Genomic DNA, 15,034 nt, shown 5'->3' with positions numbered 1-15,034 from the left:
AGGTCTCTGCATCATCACAGCCACCTAGTAACACAGGTCCTATGAGCTCCTGGTGGTCGGGTTCTCACTTGGTGCAGGGCACGCCGCATGGGAGCCTATTACAGATGAGATGTGTGGAATGGATCTCCCGCAGGCCTGTGGCTGAGGGAGATGGGGACCTGGGTTGATTCCTGGGGTTGAGGTTGAGTTCTGGGCCTGAGGGTCTGGAGGGGGAAGAATTCCCAGGGGCTGAGATTCAGTCTGAGTTTGGGTGAGAAGATAAAGAAAGATGAGGTCAGGGGTTGGGGGTTATGGCTGCAGTTGAGGTCTGGGTGTTGGAGCAACATCTAGGAGGAGCTGGGGACTTGGATGTGGCAGGGGGTCCAGGGTTGAGTTGCGGTGAGGTTAGGGGTCAAGGGTTGGTGGGGAGGAAAGTGGGGGCTCTTCTGTACCAAGAGAGATGTTGGGATTTCTTCCCTGCTGGTGATTGTTTCCACAAGCTGTATGAGGACCAGCTTAGCTGAGACACCCACAGCTGGCCCTTCACTCCCACTTCAAGTGCCTTATTCTTACAGCAAGCCCCTTAGTCCCCAAATCCCTCCTCCCAAGGCTGCTGGGGGAGAGGTGGCCATGTGCTGTAGAAATAAAGTCTGTGCTACTTCCCTGATGTTGTACTGGATCGTTGAAATTTGGGGGGCGTCAGTAGGCATCCAGGAATTCGGCACTCCTCCCCTTCCCCCAGAAATCCAAGATGACAGCAGAGGGTAAAATCACGTTTATTTGTAGACACAGGCATGTCATGACCACTATACTGTGTCCACTGGGGAGGGGAGGGGGTGCAGAGACTGATTCCTAACACACACCCCCAACCCCAGGGACTCATTCCTGGATATATAGGTTGCTGGGGGCAGTAGGATCATCTGCTGGGCGTGTCTCCACTACCACAGGCCTTGGGAAGGAAGAGAAAAATCAGTTTACTCATTCATTTGTTCATTCATTCATTCATTCATTCATTCACTAAGGAGTCTAAAGAGGGTGTGCCAGCACAATGCTGGGCTTCAGCAGTGCGTGAGCAGGCACGGCTCCTGCTCTAGGGGAGCTCAGTCTGGAGCAGCAGCCCAACATGAATCAGTGAATGACGTGAGTGCAAAGCAGCGTGAGGCACACACCCAGGAAACCTAGCCCAACGGGTCGGCCAACGTGCACCCCGAAGAATGGATGCTGGAGCCTGAAAGACGTTCAGGAGGGAACTTGGTGAAAGGGCAGGGAAGAGTGTTCTGAGCAGAGAGAACAGCCTGCACAAGGCCTTGAGGTGGGAGGGGGCTTGACAGCAGAAGTCATGGTTGTGTGGGCTGTGGCCAGGATTGGGTGTTGAACAGGTGGAGGGTGACACAGTCAGATCTGGATTTCAAAAGACCCCTGTGCCATGTCAAAAGTTCAAAGAAGTCTTTGAAGGGGCTCTCGATGGCTATAACTGGGAGAATTTGTGCCTCAAAATAATGATACTAATACATTACAACCCATAGAATAAAATGGAAACTATTGAGACTATGCTGGAAGAACACACCAGCACATGTATGCAAACATACATGGTGGAGAAGGGACAGCTCTTCCTTGCAGTAGAATGCTAACTAATACATTTAGAAGGAGTGATAAAAATAGAAAATCACCATTTATTAACCATCCTAATAGTAGACTCAGGCAAAAATCATCAATGGTAAAACTAGTGGGTGGAAGTCTGATGAGGAATAGCAAATTTATAAAGATCTCAACAAATCATCAGAAAAGATACTTATTAATATAAAGGGAAAAAGAGTAAATTTATAACAGGGAACTTGGTTGACTCCACCTTGTCCAAATAACCAAGGTAACGTTGCCTGTAATGGGACAAACTGACATCTGCTTCCTGATCTGATGCACTGAGGAGGACACACCATCATTTCTGTGGTGTTCTTGCCCAAAACGCCTAACCTGGAAACCTCAAACAAAACTGAGGGACGTTTGGTGAAACAAATTTCCTGTATGCTTCACAAGTATCAAGGTCATGAAATACAAAGAAAAGTGTGAAGAATTGATTCGTGTTAAAGAATAAATAAACATGACTCCCAAATGCAACCCATTGTCCTAGGTAATGTCCTGGACCAGAAAAAAAAAAAAAAAGTATGATTTTTGGTTATAAAGAGCATCACTGGGACAACTGGTCAGACTTGAATGGGTGTGTGAATTAGAAGGCAGTGAGAGCTCAGTGTTAGTTTCTTGATTTTGACAGCTGTATGGTGGTTTGTAAGAGTATGTCCTTGCGTTGGTATAGGTAACATGTATTGAAGTATATAGGGATAAATGGGAATCAGTCATCATGTCTATAATTCATATGCAAGTAGAAAAATAACTAAACGTATATGAAAGAGAAAAAAAAGCAAATGTGGTTAAAAAATAAAATATGACGAATCTGGGTGAAGGGGATACAGAATTTTTAGTTTTATTTTTGTAACTTCTCTGAGAGAATAAATGTCATGTCAAAATAAAAAGCTAAATTAAAAATACAAAATGAAAATTCCCCCTCAGCTGCTGTGTTGGGGATTGGACTATAGGGGGCAGAGATGCTAGCAGGGAGACCAAGTGAGTGAATGTTCAGGCCAAAGATCCAGGCGGCTGGGGACATGTCAGGATGCCTTCTCTACATCCGAAGCCTCCCCCTTTCCAGTCCTCTCTCCCCTACCCCAAGCTCATACCTATGGGAGCCAAGCAGACGGAAGGTGAGGGTGGGGTCTCTGAGTTCCTGCTGCAGCTGGGGGAAAAGTTGCATGTGTCAGTGTCTAGAAGACTCCTCCCCTCTCCCTCAAAGAGAGCAGGGAGGTAGACTCTGAAATCCTCAGGTCCAGAAATAATCAGTCTTGCTAACAACACGTATCCACTGTGTGACCTCAAGCAAGTGACTTAATCTTTCTGCACCTCAGAATACCAACCTTTGACAACATAATACCTACCTGATAGGCGACCAAAAGGATTAAGTAAAATACAAAAGCATAAGGGCAATGTCTGACACATAGTGTTCTGTGAGCCAAGCACCATTTTTCATTCCATTTTCCAGAGGAGGAAAGTGAGGCACAGGAAGATTAGGTCATATGCCTAAGGTCATTGAGCTGGATTCCAACCCAGGCAGTCTGGTCCATGCTCTTAACCCACATATCTCTATAGTGATCCCATTTTATAGTTGGGAGACTGAGGCTCAGAGAGAAGCAAAGTCCATTACCCAAGGTCACACACTGGTCCTGCATGAGCCCTGGACCTAAGAGACACTGGGGGTAGAGAAGGGAGACCTGTCTGAACTGAGACTGGAGGAAGCTTCTCCAGGACTTCACACCCTGACTCAGTTCTCCCCATCCTTCTGATGAATGAGATGTTTGAAGGAGGGACTGGGTTGTGGGTGCTGGGATGCAGGAGCTTCCCTTGTCTGAGCCTAGAGCCCACACCTACACTCCATGCTTCCAGCAGGGTTGGAGCCAACCCCTGACCATAGCTGGGAGGAAATCAGTGCCTGTTACCCTTGGATTTCACTTAACCCTCCAACCAGGACCCCGGGCCCTACCGTCCTTGCACGTACCTGCGGCCTCCACTGCTTCAGTCATGGGGATCTCTGGAGTTCGAAGCCCCCGGACTGGGGCCCCCTCTGGAGTCACCAGCTTCAGAGACCCTCGAAGGAGATAGAGAGGGAGCTTTAAGAGCAGTAAGTGAGGCTTAGAAGGTTACTGAGGGACCAGACAATAAGTTCAGTGTGAAAAGCAAAGAGAGACGGGCAAGGACCGGAGTTAGAGTTTCTGAGAGTTACATGATGTGGGGGTCGGAAATCCGAGATCTAGGAATAGTGAGGGAGAGCCAGAAGGGTCCTTAGCGTCCATCAACACCATCACCTTGTCTTCCTCGACCTGAGTCACTTGTACTGGTCCCTTGGGCTCTGGTGGAGAGGCGGAAGTGCAAGGTCCAATTCCACCTCATTCCCCTATACTCTGCTAGGCATCCTCTGTATCCCCAGGCAAGCAGGCTAAACCCCACCCATCACAGAGTTCCTCACACCCTCCTTCTCCCCCTCCCCGTCATCCATCTCACCAGTTATATATACCCAACGTTCTCCAGTCCCCTCTTAGTTCAGCCCGCTTCCCAGTTACGCTTCTGGTTAAGCACCGCCCAGCTACCCAGACCCAACGCCGCTAACCTGATAAGCCGCACCCCTCCCAGGACCTGTCCCACTCACCTGCGCTCATCTCGCCCCGCCAGCAGGAGAGCGCGCCGAAGCGCACGGCGTGGAAGAACACCGACTTCGCCGGCTGCCCGGGGCTCACGCCGATGCACACGGCGGGCAGCTCGGAGCCTGGCCCGGTCAGCAGTGAGAACACCGGCAGAGGCGTGGGTAGCGGGAAGAGCACCTGCTGCGGGCCGCTCGGGAAGGGGCGGACTCAGAGGAGGTTTGGGGCGGGGCCTGTGAGGGGCGGGGCCTTGGAAGAGAGTCGGCCTGGGGCTCCCGAAGGATTTCCGGAGCCCTCAGTCTTGGGAGGTGCCACCTAGAAACTTGAGGGGCTGAGGCTTCAGAGGGCTTAGAAGTTGAGGGGTGTGGTCTCAGAGTGGGCGTGGCTTCCACTAGGGGGCGTGCCGCCTTGGTGACAGCAAGGCCGGGCTCCCAGTGGGCGTGGCCTCCAAGGCCCTAAGGTCTTAGAGGCTCCAAAACCTGAACAGGGTCTCCTAAGAGACCTGGCGGGGCACAGGGCCTGAAGAAGAATTAGGCCCCGGGCGAAGGGCGGGGCTTAAAGAACCGGAGGGCCTCAGAAGGAGGAGCCTCCAGGAGAGCAGGCTCTTGGGGAGATTGGGAAGAGACCTCGGGTGGAAGCCCGACTTCAAAGAGCTCTCAGCAGAAGAGTGGAAGGCCCCCGCCACAGAACCTGACAAAGTCCCCAGTGCTTACAGGCCCCCTATCCGGACCAGCAGGAACTTGTTCACGGGCTGCTACCACTGAAGCAGGACCACGGATGTCTCCAATGCCCCACACAGGAACGGGCCCCCGGAGCTAGCGCCCTCCGCTGTGGAGGTGGGGAAGGATGGGTTAGGGTCAATCCTGTCTCCCCTGCCCCGCGCCCCCAAAGGCCACACATCTTTCCCCGGGCTCTGGACACCCTGCCTTAAATCGCAACCCTCTTCAGTGGCTAAAGTCCAAGTCATGCCCCTGGCCCCGCTCCCCTCTGAATATCCACGAGATTCTCTCTCACCCACATAGCACGCCTGGCAACCTTTGGTATCCTGGATCTTAGTGGAGACCATGTTCTTCCTGCAGAACAAGGTAGGCGTGAGTCGGGGTGGGGGTGGGGGTAGGGGCAGGAATCAGATAGTAGAGGGTTCTGTGGTTCCACTGGGGTCTCGTGCCTTGCTAGGAGCCGGTGGGGACTGATGTGAGCAGTGGGGCTTCCTGCTCTGGCCTCTTTCCTTTCCAGGAGGACCAGGATGCTATGAGAAGACAGGTGGGGGGACTTTCGTGCAGGGTGTGTGTATTTAGGGGAAGCAGGAATTTATAGGGCAATGCACACTCCCAGCTTTCCCCATCCCTTCCCTGGGCCCCATCCCTTTGAAATGCCCAAGTCTTTAAATCTCAAGCACGTGTATTTCTTCGCTTCCCACTTAACATATATTAAATGCCCACGGGAGGCCAGGCAGTTTGCTTGGCTCTGGTGAACAATGGTGCCTAAAATAAGTATGTTCCTAACCCTAGTGGTGCCTGTCGTCACATTAGAAACTATGGACACTTAACCAGTTAGCTGAAGTTACACATATTAAAAAAGTTTAAGAAGAAATATACCTAGAGATTCTGTAAAAGTTTCTCATCCCGGATGTGATATTAATGAGCTCACAAAACCTATCTGGCTTGGTGTTTCCTCACAAATGAGAAATTCTTTACACAAAGAGTTTGTAAAACAATGACACAAAATTTTAACCTACAGCTGACTCACACTAGTTTACTAAAGTGTGGAATAAGGAGTGACATATGACCATCAAAGAAATGTAAAGACTAAATCACTATAGGAATGACCTCAAAACTGACTTGAGACGTGGCAGTATTGTGAGCCCCATTTTACAGATGGGGAAACAGAGGCTTGGGAAGACAAAGTCTCTTGCCGCAAGTCCTACATTGAAAACGTGGCTGGGATTTGAATTGTGGGCTCTGTGGAAAGGGATCCTAAGTGTTTTTTTCAGCTGTGCCCAGCTAGCTCCCACCCCCTGACCCTTGACTCCTTAAGTATTGACCCCCCCACCGCAACCCATCCCAACAAACCCACAGCCAGACCTGAGAAAGACATGAGGACATTTTTGATGGAGAACACCCAGGTAGTCCGGCTAGAAGAGAGATGCAGAGCATGGAGGAGACAGCTCCTGTAAGACCCCAGCACCTCCCAATTCCAGCCTCCCAGCCTTGGCTCACCCGCGGTGCTGCCTGGCCCTCACCATCTCCAGCGTGGCCTCCTGATCATTTCGGTTCAGAATGAAAATGCCTTCCTCAGCTCCCAGGAGCAAGTGCTCGTCTTGGGGAACAGATAAGAAGATGCTGGAACCTGCCTCATCATCGAGGACCTCCCAGGCCCCCTCATCTGACCCCAAACACGGGTACTCTGTTCCCAGCCCTGACCCTCAATTCTCTACTTGCCTCCAACACTGACATTTCCAGTCCCTGTTTTCCCAAATCTGAACTCAAACCCTGACCTGTTCCCTGGAGCCGGTCTCATTCTCCCCAGCCTCTGACCTCCCACGTTCTGCTGGTTCTTCCAGCTCTGACCCACAAATCCTGACCCTCTGTCTCCTCAATTCTGACCTCAACACTAAACATGCTTCCCGTAATAGCCCTCTAAATTCTATCCCCCCTTCTCACCAGTCTGTTCCCTAAATTATACTCCTATCTCAACACTGATCCTCAAATTCAGATGCCCTGACGTATAGCTTTTTCTGTCCAGTGTGACAGAAAGTAAATTCTATTACTGTTTCCTTAACATTTACCTTTCACTGACCTTGTCTCCACATCTTTGATCCCCAAATACTTTCCCTTTCGGCTACATTCTAATCCCTAAGTCTCCTGACCCCAATATGCTGATCTTAGCCTCTCTAACACTAACCTCCAACTGAGGTAAATGGGGTCCATCTGTCCCTAGGCTTGTACCCCAAACGCTGGCCTTTCTGCCTTATCTGACACTCCTGGCCTCCAAACTCTAATTTTTCTGGTTTTCACTCTCAAACTCATCTTCACTCTACCCATCTTTGATCCTTCAACCCCAACTGTCACCCCTGGCTCTGCCCCCAACACAGATCCACCACTACCCCCCCCCCATTAAGACCCTCCCCTTGTCCCAGCATCTGTACCTCCATTAAGGAAACTCCCCATCCCCATCACATTCTCTGAGACTCTCCTGAATGCTCAAATTTGTTGGAGGGGTGTGTCGCGGCCGCCGTGCTGTGGATCCAGAGATGGCAGCCATTGAACAACTTTACGAGAAGGGCACATCCCTGGGTGGGCCATAGGGGCACGGCAGCAGCCCATCCAGCAGAAGATAGGAGGGGACAGGAAGGTGCCTTGGTTAAGACTCTGGAGTGCCAAGGTTCAAATCCTGCCTCTGCCTCCTCAAAGTTTTATGACCTTCGAAATCTACTTACCCCGCTGTGCCTACGTTTCCCCCATTTTTAAATGTGGGACAATATCTATCTCTGTGCTATCTATCTCCATCTGTGAAGGTATACACCATGTAAAGACATGAGGTCAGTGTCTGGCACAGAGGAGTTGCTCAACAAATGTCACCTGTCATCATTATTAGTCTTCGGCCCCGCAACCCCAACCAGGCATCCCCAGCCCCGATCAGAGGTGTGAGTCCTCAGCACAGCTGGCCTCACCTTTCTCTTCATGTATTCCTCTTTGGGGGGCAACAGAGGGGGCTGGTCATGTTCCCGAGGGCTGGGTTCCACAGTGAAGTTTCTGAGATGGGGTGGGGAAATTCAGCCCCCAAATCACCCTCCCGACCTGCCCTAACCCCACCTCTGCCCTCCTCTTACTCCAGCCGGACTTGGTACCTGAGTGAGCGGTTAGGTAGGGGCTTCGGGAGGCTGGGGGTGGCCAAAGTTGGGGGTGCGGGGGTGAGGCCCACTGGCACAGCGGACCACTACCACTGGGCTCAGCTGCCCCTCATCCGCAGTCCCCCCAGGACCCTCGTCAGATGGAGAACGGATCTTGGTTTTGGAAACAGAGAGGGAGGGTGGGGAAATACATGAGATGATCTCCGAGAGAGGGCACCCTGCTGTCTGCCTCTGCCAGATCTGATGCTGCATCTTGGGTCTGACCCTCCCCACAATATCCGACCACCACTCCAGACTTCCCCTCTAACCGCCCCCCCCAAAAACATCAACAAACACCGTCAACTAAAGGGTGAATGCTGAGTACAGCAGGAGTTTCCGATGACCAGCTACTGATGAGTGTTCATCAGGCTAAATATTTTGAGTCCCACCCCTAGGTTCAGGGATGCCCCTTCCACATCCCAGTGGGATCATCATCCTGGTCGTCCCAGACTTCAAGGGAACTAGTGTCCTAGACTCCAGCCCTGGAGAGCTCGGTATCCCAGCATCTGTGGACCCTTGCCTCCTGGCCCCAGTCCCCCAGCTGTGGCCCAGGACCTAACTTTGGGGGGTAGAGGAGGATGTATGTCTTCTGCGAGGGTGGGGCTGTAACACACAGATGGGTTAAGTGGGGGAAGAGGGTTTTGGGAGCAAGAACTGGGGTGGGTTAGGGCTGGAAGTCTGAGCTCACGAGGGCCAGGATTTGACTCTGTCTGGGCTGGAGCTGAGGGTGAAAGGACTAATAACCATGACGATCATAGTAACAGCAACACTTGGATATCAGTGTTGACAGTGCATTAGGTCTCTGCATCATCACAGCCACCTAGTAACACAGGTCCTATGAGCTCCTGGGGGTCGGGTTCTCACTTGGTGCCGGGCATGCCGCATGGGAGCCTATTACAGATGAGATGTGTGGAATGGATCTCCCCCAGGCCTGGGTCTGAGGGAGATGGGGGCCTGGGTTGACTCCTGGGGTTGAGGTTGAGTTCTGGGCCTGAGGGTCTGGAGGGGGCAGAATTCCCAGGGGCTGAGGTTCAGTGTGAGTTTGGGTGAGAAGATGAAGAAAGATGAGGGCCAGTGGTTGAGGTTTATGGCTGCAGTTGAGGTCTGGGTGTTGGAGCAACATCTAGGAGGAGCTGGGGACTGGGATGTGGCAGGGGCTCCAGGGTTGAGTTGCGGTGAGGTTAGGGGTGAAGGGTTGGTGGGGAGGAACGTGGTGGCTGGTCTCTACCAAGAGAGATGTTGGGATTTCTTCCCTGCTGGTGATTGTTTCCGCACACAGTATGAGGACCAGCTTAGCTGAGACACCCACAGCTGGCCCTTCACTCCCACTTCAAATGCCTTATGCTTAGAGCAAGCCCCTTAGTCCCCAAATCCCTCCTCCCAAGGCCGCTGGGGGAGAGGTGACCATGTGCTGTAGAAATAATGTCTGTGCTGCATCCCTGATGTTGTACTGGATCGTTGAATTTGGAGGCGGGGTCAGTAGGCATCCAGGAATTCGGCCCTCCTCCCCTCACCACAGAAAACCAAGATGACAGCAGAGGCTAAAATCACGTTTATTGGGAGACACAGGCATGTGATGACCACTATATTGTGTCCACTGGGGAGGGGAGGGGGTGCAGAGACTGATTCCTAACACCCACTCCGAAACCCAGTGACTCATTCCTGGATATAGAGGTTGCTGGGGGCAGTAGATCATCTGCTGGGCGTGTCTCCACTACCACAGGCCTGGGGAAGGAAGAGAAAAATCTGTTTACTCATTCATTTGTTAATTCATTCATTCCTTCATTCATACATATATTCACAAAGAGTCTACAGAGGGTGTGCCATCACAATGCTGGGCTTCAGCAGTGGGAGAGCAGGCAGGGCTCCTGCTGTCGAGGAGCTCAGTCTGGAGCAGCAGCCCAACATGAATCAGTGAATGACGTGAGTGCTGGGTACTAGGATGTGGCAGGGGCTCCAGGGTTGAGTTGGGGTGAGGTTAGGGGTGAAGGGTTGGTGGGGAGGAGAGTGGGGGCTGGTCTGGGAGGGTCAGGGTTAGGGTGAAGGTAGGTGTGGGTACTGAGTGTCCAGCCAGGGGTCACGGCTGAGTGGTGGAAGGAAAGCAGGGGCTGAGGTTGGGGTCATGGATGGTGGGGCTTGGTGGGGTCTGTGGCGCTCTCTAACATGTCCACGTTGTCGTAGTCATCTTCGGACTCTGACAGGTTCCTCCTGAGTAGGGACAGGCATGAGCCTCGGGCGGTCCCCACACCTATCCCAGCCCCCCTCCCACGCTGAGGGTCCCTGACCTAGGACTGCTGCTCTTGAAGCCTCCAGGGGGTTGTAAGCGAGCCTGTGGGATAGGAAAGGGTCAGCAGTGGCCCAGGGGTAGGGGAGGGCGGCGGGGCAGTGGGGAGGCATCTCACCTTGTCAGCTGTGGGTCTGGACTACATGCCTCTGAGCATCATGAACTCTATGTGCCGCCATGGGGTTTGGGGTGGGGTGGTATGCAGGTGACACACAGTGAGCTGGGGACATGGATTCGGGAATAGAAAGAATAGAACTGGGGTGTGGGTGTTGTCTGCAGCCAGGATCTTAGGACTGGAGCTGTCCCTTCAGGGGAGGGATCTTGGTTTACAGGGGTCTCATTTTGGGGTCAAGATTTGTGATCAGGGCGATGGGGGCTCAACATGGTTTTAGAGTGTTTGTTTTTAGATTCCACTTGGGTATCTGGGATCAGAACAAGGTTTCTGAGGTCTCTGGGAGTCCTGGTGGTTATAGGAAATTTTATGGGTTCCGTGTGCAGAGCGGAGAGGTAGGGGTCTCTAGAATCATTTTGTAGATGAGGTTCTCTGGGGCCTCTTGTGGGATCAGATGGTAATGGGGGGCCTCTGAGGGTCTGTTTAGAAGTGAGGAGGATCTCTGGGGTCTCTGGCAATCTGATGAGGGGATTACAAGGGTCTCCAAAGCTTAAGGATTCTCTACTGATGACAGCAGTTCGCAACTGGGATCCCCACAGAGCTGGATCGATGGGTGGATCAGATCCGCCGAGGGATGGCGGGGGGTAGCTGGGCAGAGCGGCAGCCGCGTCAGGCCCACCGGCCTCCAGCAGCCCAGTCTGGAGCCCTCGGCTCTCCCGTAACCTCTGTGCCCCCAGCTCTGTGCCAAGCCCCCCATGCTCCCTGGCTTTTCTCCTTCTAAGAGAGGCAACAAGGGGACACCCCAGGCAGGGGAGCAGCCTGAGCAAAGGTGGGGACCATCCAGTGCTTTTGTCATCCAAGCAAGGCCCACTCACCTCAGGCTCCTCATCTTCAATCTCGCCAACAGCTGCCCCCTTACCTGGGTTCCTCAGTTTGTCAAGAAGCTCTAGGATCAGGCCTCTGTTTAGCCCGGGCTGGGACAACAGTCGGTGCTGGGGGTGGGAGGAGGAGGCGGTCAGCAGACAGAGGGCTGGGCTGCAGGGAGAGGGCTGGCACAGGGGCTTGAGAACCCATCTAAGGGAATCTGGCGGTGAAGGTGCCAATAGAGGAAGAAGGCGGGGAAGTCTGGGCAGCTGCCACCTGGGGGATTCTGAGGTGTCTGAAGGGATCAGACGAATTTAGAGAAGTTGGAGAATTCCAGAGGTGTCTCGGGTGTCCCCTGGAATTCCAGAGAACCCCCAGGAATGGGTCCTGAAGCCGTTGGCAACTTGTGAGGTTTTAGAACTCAGCATATCTTGGGGGAAAGGTCTGGGGTACAATTTGGAGGGTCTTGGAAGGCGGAGCCCTGGGGATTTCAGAGGGAGCAGGGACTTTGAAAGGGCCATAGGCGTTCTGTGGAATAAAATCATCAGTGTTCTAGGGAGCCGAGGGAGGCCCTGGGGGGTTCTCACAGGGGGTGAGTTTGGGAAGGCTGCTCAGGGAGGGGAGGTTTACACTGAGCATCTTGGTGGCGCCAGGTCGTTTCTTGGCACTCTTGGTGAGGGTGACTTTGACGAAGATGTGGAAGGCAGCCGACCTTGGGAAGAAAAAGGCAAGTACTGGGGGAGGGTACAGTTCAAGTGTTAGAGCGCATGTCTAGCATGCAGGAGGCCCTAGGTTCAACCCCCTCCTCTAAAAGTAAATAAATAAATAAATAAATAACCCCCCCAAAAGGCAAGTTCTGGGATGAGGAGACCAGAGACCATTCCATCAGATCATCAGCCCTGATTCTGCCCTCTCTCTCCCACCTTCCCATGACTCTCTCCTACCATTTGCCTTCTTCCTTTAGCCGAGGAGGCTGATAGCCACTCTTGGTCATGAGGAAGAGAACTCTAGAAAGCAAGGACAGAACATGGGATTCAGACTTCCCAGTGGAGGTCAGATCTCACGATGTGAGGGACCCCCGAGGGCACTGAGGTCAGCAGAGAGCAGTGAGGGACAGGAGGAGAATGAGGGGTTGGTTTTACGATGCATAGGACGCCACTTCCAGGGGATGCTGCTCATCATGTTACAGAGTTCCAGAAGTCTCATGGGAGCCTCAAGACATGACTCCCTGCATTGGGGGCTCCTGATGTGGAGTGGAGAAAATGCTTTCTGGGTTGAGGTTCTCGGGTTGGGCTCGAAGGGAGAGGGATCCCCTGTAGGGGGGTCTAGATGTGGGGATGCAGGCAGGGGGTGGTGTTCAGGGTCAGAGTCGAGTGGGATCTCTGGGACCAGGTGGACCTGTCACATCTGCCTACCTGAGAGGGTGAACGTCAAAGAGGGAAGGCTGTAGCTTGGCTAATTCCATGGCTGTGATGCCCAGTGACCAGATGTCACACAGCTCGTTGTATCCCCCCTTCAGGGCCACGGCCGCCACTTCCTTAGCCATCCTAAGGGCAGAGACACTCAGAGAGCCAGGGGTGACATGATGAAGGGGATTGGAGACTCCTAGGTAGGGGGTGGGGTGACAGGAGAGAGACAGGGAGCGAGCCGGAGAATGGGACACAGAGAGAGTTGGATGCAGACACATAAAGAGGCAGAGAGACAGAAATAAAGACGGAGAGAGGTAAAGACAGAGTCAGAGATAGACTAGAAAACATAGACAGAGAGAGGCAAAGAGACAGGGAGAGCCACAGACTGAAACAGACAGAAAAGACAGCCATGGACAAATATGGAGAGACAGAGATCAGGATCAAAATCAACAGAAACACTGAGAAAAACACGTGGAGGGGAGACATGCACAGAAAGACCTAGGGAAATGGAAAACTCAAGGGAGAGCCACAGAGTACACAGATCGCTCAACAGAGAAAGGCAGAGGCAGGGCAAAAGGCAGGATGGAGATTGCCAGAGATCCATGGTGGGGAAAGCCGCAGCCCACCACCTCCAACCCCGCACAACCCCTGGCTGCCAGCCAGGCACCCCTCGCCAGTAGTGTGTCCCAATGAAAGAGAGGCATCGAGCCAGTGTGGCCCCGATCTGGGCCGATATACCAAAGTCAGCTGGAGGCAGAGGGAGAGATATACTGACCTCAGGTCCCTGTCCCCTCTGGCTCCCAGCCAGTCCCGCACCCCACCCCCACCAGCCACACTCACCCAGTCTGAACTCCCCAGGGTCGTTGATGGGGATGTTGGCTCCCTGGGGAAGAGAGGGGGGATCAGAGGCTGTGAGAGACACCCCTCCCTACTGCCAGCCCAACTCTGCCTCTGCTCCCTGGTGACACACTGCCTGAGCCCTCCAAATACCACTGCCATCTCCCAGAGGCCCCCACCCACCAAGGCTACTTTTCTGCCCCCAGATCACCTTGATGTCCCGGTGTATCTTTTTCTGTGAGTGTAGATAGGCCAGTCCCTGGGGAGGAGGGTGGAGAGGGGGGCTGTGAGTGTTCTGGTGGTGGGAGCAGGGCCCTGCCCCCACCCAAACCCACCAAGCATCGACTCCCCCCACCCAAACCCACCAAACATCGCCTCACCTGGAGCACTTCCCGGCAGACTTAGCTGATCTGGAGCTCTGACAGGGGGCCTGTGACTGCAAAGGTCACCCCGGCATGGTGTCAGATGGGGACCAGGAAGCCTGGCCCCAGGAGCCCCTGGCTGCCACCCACACCAAGTACCACATGGGGAGGGGGTAACATGAGGGGACAAGGAATGGTCAGCAAAAGAGAGAGGCAGCGATACAGGGAACCAGAGGCCAGAGGGAGATAGATTCATTCAACCGACTACACATTTACTGTGTGCCAGGTGCCGAGGTAGGCAATGGGGTCACAGCTGTGGACATAGAGACAGAGATCCCCACCCTCGTGGAGAGAATATTCCAGTGGGGGATACGGACAGTAGACAAGAGAAATAGGAGAAAGAAACAGTATGTGAGATGCGAATAAATAGAAAAAACAAAAGCAAGAAAAGACAACAGGAAATACGTGTAGCAAGGGGTATGACGTTTCATACTGCGTGATCAGCGAAGGCAACTCTGAGAAGGTGACGGGGTTGAGGATGGGAGCATTCCCACTCAACGTGAACAAGATGAGCAAGTGCAAAGGCCCGGAGGTAGGAAAGTGCCTGGTGGGCCTGAAAAGTGGCAAAGTGGGTGGAGTGGAGAGAAGGTGTGTCAGCCTGGGGTGGTTGTGGGCGTCAGACTCCAGTGCTGTGATGCGAAATTTGGGCTTATTGTTGGAGGGAAATGGAAGGCTTGGGAGGGCTCTGAGCAGGAGGTGATGTGACTTTGTTAAAATGAGGAAAGTCAGAGGGAGACAGAGACAGGGACAGAAAATCAGAAACAGATCCAAACTGAGGCAGACATAGAGCGAGCTGGGCAGAGACCAAGAAGTGGCAAAACAGACACATTGAGAAAGAGAGATTCAGAGGGGACAATATAGACACAGACAGAGAGGGCACAGAGCAGGTCTGACAGCTGGTGATGTGAGTCACTTCCCCTCTGTGGGCCTCAGATTCCCCGCCTAGGACTTCCTAATGAATTCCTTCCTTTTCTGAGCTTTGTGGAGACTG

The 15,034-nt window shown here is 53.1% G+C and overlaps 1 pseudogene; it reads right to left on the bottom strand.

The window, feature by feature from the left end:
• Nucleotides 1–423: 423 nt before the first annotated feature.
• Nucleotides 424–14,163, bottom strand: LOC135320970 (mitogen-activated protein kinase kinase kinase kinase 1-like; annotated as a pseudogene).
• Between the last annotated feature and the right edge of the window lie 871 nt (nt 14,164–15,034).

This window comes from Camelus dromedarius, unplaced genomic scaffold (assembly GCF_036321535.1).
Source record: "Camelus dromedarius isolate mCamDro1 unplaced genomic scaffold, mCamDro1.pat HAP1_SCAFFOLD_45, whole genome shotgun sequence".
In the NCBI taxonomy this organism is placed as follows: domain Eukaryota; kingdom Metazoa; phylum Chordata; class Mammalia; order Artiodactyla; family Camelidae; genus Camelus; species Camelus dromedarius.
This window is presented reverse-complemented; position numbering and strand designations above follow the sequence as displayed.